Source organism: Amblyomma americanum, chromosome 10, assembly GCF_052857255.1.
Source record: "Amblyomma americanum isolate KBUSLIRL-KWMA chromosome 10, ASM5285725v1, whole genome shotgun sequence".
NCBI lineage: Eukaryota > Metazoa > Arthropoda > Arachnida > Ixodida > Ixodidae > Amblyomma > Amblyomma americanum.
The window spans coordinates 48,330,531-48,336,707 of record NC_135506.1 but is presented as its reverse complement, the minus strand read 5'-3'; the positions used below and the strand labels follow the sequence as shown (position 1 = coordinate 48,336,707).

General features: G+C 47.6%; 1 long non-coding RNA gene across 1 annotated transcript; it reads left to right on the top strand.

The window, feature by feature from the left end:
- The first annotated feature begins 1,054 nt into the window (after positions 1 to 1,054).
- LOC144106786 (uncharacterized) lies at positions 1,055 to 5,790 on the top strand. The gene is made up of 3 exons (XR_013309115.1): positions 1,055 to 1,153; positions 3,083 to 3,142; positions 5,665 to 5,790. It is a non-coding gene; the product is annotated as an uncharacterized LOC144106786 (long non-coding RNA).
- Positions 5,791 to 6,177: the final 387 nt, after the last annotated feature.

The following is a 6,177-nucleotide window of genomic DNA, read 5'->3' as shown; positions in this document are numbered from 1 at the left end:
TGAGCGGCTTTGAGCCTGTCTTGCTTTGGATATTTCAGTGGATTGCTTGTTGACTATTGCTGCCGCAAGGCGTTGCAAAAAAGTTTTAAAGAGTCTATTAATGTGTAGCAGTGTGATAATAGCAATAAACATAAAATATGTGTATGAAAACCATGATTTGTAACGTTCTGCTGTCATAGCAGTTAGCCGATGGACATCACCATCATTTGCAAATGCCGTTTTGTGTACCCGTGTAGAACGGGAACGCCAGCAGGCAGTGACTTTCGTTGTGAATGTCATTCGCTGCGAATGACATTCAACGTCCCGTGTGACAGGGGTATAACTCGTGTGACTCTGCCGGACTGGATGCAGCGCAAGCAGTTGGGTGACTAGCGGCGGCGCTTCGACCCGACTGGCTGTTAATGTGATTGGTCGTTTGCTTCACTACTGACGTCACGACCAATGTAAATAAAAGCGAAATGTACTGTTACAAAGTGGGATTGCTTCTTATAAGACAGAAGTGAATTTCAGAGCATGCACGCCAGATTTTCGCGTGTCGTCCAAGTATTGCGCATTAAAATCACTCCAACAACAAAACACTGTACTGTCACGAAGTGGTGACTGCAGTCCGGTCAGCTGAAAGGCTTTATTTGGGCTTACTTGCGCCCACAATGGACTGAATCCCTCGAAGTGGGCATAGCAACAAGCGTGCTCGGTGGTCGACGAACAGAATGCCCGCCGCTGTCAGCCGTGCTCAATTTAAAGCTCATAGCGAACTTTCGAGATAAAGCATTCAAAGTTACTAGAACATTCCGGAACAACGTAGAATCAGCTCTGCCTGGCTTCGATCAATCGAGATAAATCTAGTCGCATCTTGCATCGCAAACACAGCGATAAAGTGGCGTGGCGGCTGATTTGAAGAATGAACAAACACTGCAAAGATTCGTGGCAGTATATAGGGTGCAGATAATTGCGAAAACAGCCATCTTGAACTGTTCCATCAGCAAGAACTGAAGTGGCACATATTACTGCACCCTCGTTCGAAGCACTTCTTGCGCCTATTTTGCAGGCGCGGCCGAGTGCTACCCGCCGGCATGTTACGATTTAACTCCGGAGCAATGCGAGGACGTAACACCAACTCCGGATCCATGCGAGAACGTAACAACAATCATCGGTACGTATCGAAGCACTCTACGACGAATGCGAACCATCACAGCGATGACTTTTTTTCTTTTCTTTCAAGCTATATGAATAGACCACTTTCCGTATGTTTTAACTCGCGGGAGGCCCCAAAGGGAGATGAAAAATGTGAGGAAAACGTGTGGATAGAAAAAAAAAAAACTGCGATACATTCCCTGCTCCATCGTTTTAATTGACTACAACGCTAAGGCCTGCAGCCTGCCTCAAGGGCGGTAATCGCAGTGAGCGAAGAAGCAGGGATTATATTTCTCTTTCAATCATGCCTTGGGTGACGTACATATACTTACCTCGACGTCATAGCCATCACTTGGCTTTTTAAAATGAAACTGAAACAGGGAGAGAAGAAACTAAGTTTTTAATTATTGGGCGACATTAAGCGAATACCGCGTGGTGATCCTTGCATACTGACTTCTTACACATCACCAGAAAGAAGAAAACAAACCGAAATACGGTGTCTCTACTCTGTACTCGTTTAATGGGGCATCACATCTGTCTCTCTAGCTCGAATTTCTGCAGGTGAGGAACATGCTCGAGATTTTGTGTCCACTCTGTATAAGATATGCTGTTTACATCTGCCAGTTTCTCTTCCTAGATTCCCTTCCAGTCATTATGGAGAGCTTGTGCAGTCCTTCAAAAAGAAATTCCTCTAAGCAGTGGCAAGCTGAGCAACCATCTTAGGAATGTCCAAAAGCTTTTAAAGATACGCGATAACGCTTCATCTCTTTCCTTTCTGCGATTACGGTGGTTGCCGCTGGGGCTTCTAATCACATCATTATTGTGAAAATCTCCTCGCAACAGAAACAAACTATAGCGGGTTGATAGCGTGAGTGAAACTCACTGCGTCTTCTGGAAAGCCTTGTTCATTCACAAAGCCAGGGTGGGATTATCTGGGAGCTTTGGGCGCGCTGGGGAAGGTTTTATAATGCGAGTGCCTATAGCGTAGAAATGCTGGCACACCAGTTCGAGATTTCAAGTGCCGCATACTAAAGCAGTCTGCATTAGTCAATAGGCAATTATCCCGTCGTCCTCGAAGTATCTCAGCTCGTCCCTGTCAGGCTAATTTTCGGATTTAAAAAAGGAGGTTCAGGAGCGATTTCTGACCTCGATTACTTGTGAATGGCCGGGAGATGGTTTACGACTGTTTTATTAAAAGCTCCGCTATTACGATGGCCGGTCATGGCAGAACTGTAACAGTGGCAGCTGACAGGCCCCTAGCTGCTGTCACTTTCTTCTCGTTATTGTAATCTTGCCCAGTTGGAAATCAGTTACTTGCAGGTCGCCTTCAGGAATGTGCACAGTCGGTCATTTTGTCACGACAGCTTTCTGGCCCAAATAGCGTACTATAGACGGCGCCTGCTACTCACAGTTGCTTTCAATGTAAGCGGCGGAGTAATCTGCTCTTTTAAAGTGCTCCCCGTGTGAGCATTTACAGACGTAGCTCTTAAGAATGCCTTCCCGTTATACTGCGCCAGCACTATCCTGAGCCAGCCTTCCTGTTATACCGCGCCACCTCTACTTGGCCGCCGACTCAGCACGCTTGCGCATGCGCAGTGGTCAATGCAGCTGATGTCGCTTGTCCCCCAGCGTTACTATTGGCTGCGCTGGCGGGCAAAGACTCCCACAAGTCCTTGCGGAAGCGCTTGACTTCCGGCACACTTCCTGGCGTGCAGCTCGGATAGCGAGGGCCTCTCCCGAGTTTTCCTTCCTCCATGATTGCGAATTAGGCACCGAGCCTTGGCGAATTTCACGCGGTGTTTCGTGTTTACTGATTCCTTGCGCATCATTCGAAAGCAAAAATACGGTACGAAAATTTTGGTGTCTCTACCTCTTTAAGGCATTCTGACACACCAGGCAAAGATGGCGTGTATTTTAGACACGTTTTTCCCCCGCAATTTACTTGCAGACGCTGAGGACGAACAGTTCATCCCCGACGCCGCTTTCGAGCAAGAGCCGCCGGTAGAAGGTAAGTGCCTGTTCCAGTGGGTGTACTGTTTGTTGAGACCGTTTCGGCAATGGAAAAGCCGTGTGAAACTTTTAAGGACACCATAACACCAATGAAATGCGGGCTGACTGATGCCTTAAAAACGTGAAAACTAAATCGAAGTGGGTTAGGACGTTTTGGCTGACTTGTTGGTTACTATGCATCAATAAGTGAACAGTGCAACCTGAGACACACACACAGTTGGTTGAAGGATGAGGACGATTTGATACTGAGTCAGCGCTGTTTTTGTTCTGATTGTATACGTCTCACTAGGCCGTTGTGCCTTAGATGGTGCAGGCTGGGCAACATTATTTTTGTTTCTTTTTCATCTGCCCAAACTAATGTTATGCGTGTGTGTCTCAGACTGCGCTGTTCACGTCACGATAAAAATAACTGTGTTTGCCGCCTGATACTACGGTCGCACAGGCACTTCAGTTTTTTTGTTATTAACGAGCGCAAAAAAGACGAAAACGAAGAGAAGACTACTACAAATCGACACAAGCGCTCCGACAAGGCGGCCGCAGGAATTCAGTGTTCAATGCATTTCCTGTGAAATAATCGCTATGCTGTTGCAGAAAAGCCCCCTTCCCCATTCACTGTGATGCCCTCTCTGATTCGCTGTGCCTCTGTTGAGACATGACTAATCATGTGCCGTTCCAGCCTCCTTTGGATGATGCAGGTGCTATTGAAACACAGATGTTTGTACACTGCAGATAATTAGCAAGATTATGTAATTAACTTCTTAACAATTAATTTTTTCAGTGCATGTTGTCATAGTGAGATTGAAGGACAGCCAGAGTATGCACCAGCTGCACGGTGAAATGAATGTAAATAATTCGTTGTGTGTTCTAAAGATACAATTATTTTTCCTCCGCACCCCTCTTCAAACCGAAACTGGTAGACAAAAGATCGACGGTGATGTTGATGTCTCCGTCTTCACTGGTGGCGCAGCATTTCGTCACACGTGATCCAGCATCATCGCCAGCGCTATCATCGTGCGTTTCCCTATGTTCTTCTTTTGGGCGGCAGCTTTAGATCTTTTAGTATACGGTCGGCACCTGCCATGCATCGAACGGGCACTGGCGTGTCGTGCTGAAAAAAAAAGTCACCATGTCGGTTTTTTCCCCGAACCGACAATCATGTCTCAACATGCGATGGCGTTTATGCTCGGGGGCAGCTTTCTGTAGCTGTGCGGTGAATGCTACGAGCCCTAGACGCCGGCCTCCACAAGCGCGCTGTTTGCAGTCACGCACGAGCCAAAGACACAGGCCTGTGAGCTAGCGGCGCGCTCGTAGCTTACATTGCATAGTCTCAAATAGCAGTTAATTGTCGAAACGCCTCCGCTCTGGGCTGTCGGAAAATAGTTCTGCTATAATTTCCACCGTAATTGCGCGAGGTTCTCACGGCAGTGCCATGAACAGGATGCCAGTGCCCTGGGAGCGTTTACTGCAAACGTCTTTTGGCATGCTCATTGCAGTGGTCAGGCAGAGCGGAACAGCTCTTCAACCACTCCGAATACATTTGTACGAGCATGCGCGTTTAAAGACAGACAGCATGGATGCCAGGCAGTGACCGTTTGGTCTGTGTATTTAGTTTAGGGGCTTCACAAGATATGCATAAAACTCAACGGCCACTGAAACTATGGGCAGCATAGGGTAACGTTCAGTTTGTTTTTTGTTTTTGCTTTGCTTGCCTGTATAAAATATGCCAATTGAATCGCTGCCGCCACAGCCCAATGGCAATATGGCTACTCCCAGGAGGGTAAATTTGAAAACGTGCGCAGGGCATACTGTTGACTAAGGTAGTTCGTTTTTTAATCATTTAGATAGAAGGTAATTTCACAGAGAGTACAATGAAAGACAACCGTGCCACCGGTGGGATTCCAACCCGCGACCAGTGCACGTTTCGTTAAATGACCCACGGGGGCAGCCATCTGCCCTTCTGCTTTCCAATGCATTTGCCTTCGCCAGTACCACCCCCGATGTTTGCGACGTTGCGCTGCATAGGAATACGCCTGTTCTGCAAAGCACTGGCTCGATAAACATACAAAAGTCGGACACATCTCAAGAACAGAAAGGAAGATGCCCTCAAAGGAGGCCCTCCAGCCAATGGCGTCGATTCGATTCGATTTGATTAAGCCGTGGTTATCTCCTATTCTTCTGTCCACCCCTGCGATGTCACACTAGCAGGTCCAACAGGATGGGTCAAGGAAGAGGGGAGGATCGGTCAACGCCATTGGCTGTAGGGGCTTCTTTGAGAGGCATGTGCTGCTTCATTCTTGACTTGTACCCGACTATAACAGACAGGGAACATTTGCACTCATTCTATATCAGCACGTGGTTGCCGCCGCTTGTGCCTCGCAGCAGGACGGAACCAGCGCTGGCAGTGCTATTTTTCAATTTGCCTGCCGGTATATCAGGCACAGCTTTGCAGAGTAAGCATTGCTTTGCGCAGAAATTGCGTATGTAGATCTATATCTATTTGTTGTCTCTCTTTCCCCTCAGGCGGAGATAAATGGCACGAGAAAGCGGCACTGGCACCACGCTGTCCCTCCCCGTCGGACAGTGTGTCACCTTCGACACCCAACCTCGAGGATGCCGAATAAAGTGCACCAGAAATTCGAAAACCACACACACACACAAGACGGGACAGCAAATCATCACCCCGCTGAAGCCTGCCGAAGTAGACATGCAGTGCGGCGACATTGTGCGCGCGCTACGTATCGCGAGAACATTGATTCGATGTCGTGCTAGCTTCATTCGCCACGGTGACGTTTGGGGCTGACTTCAGTCGTGCAGCATCCTTAGTGTAAAACGCGTTAAGAATGATCGTGCTTATGAAATTTTTTATTCGCCCATATGACTGGGCACTTTAGCCCCTTTTCTTCTCTGCAGCTTAACATCAAGCATGTGAACCACAAGTACAAATGAACGAGGACATTACCAATACAGCATCAGCTCTGAATCCATTTCTATCGATGCGAAGACGTAATCTGTACATGTTTCTGATTTAGTCAT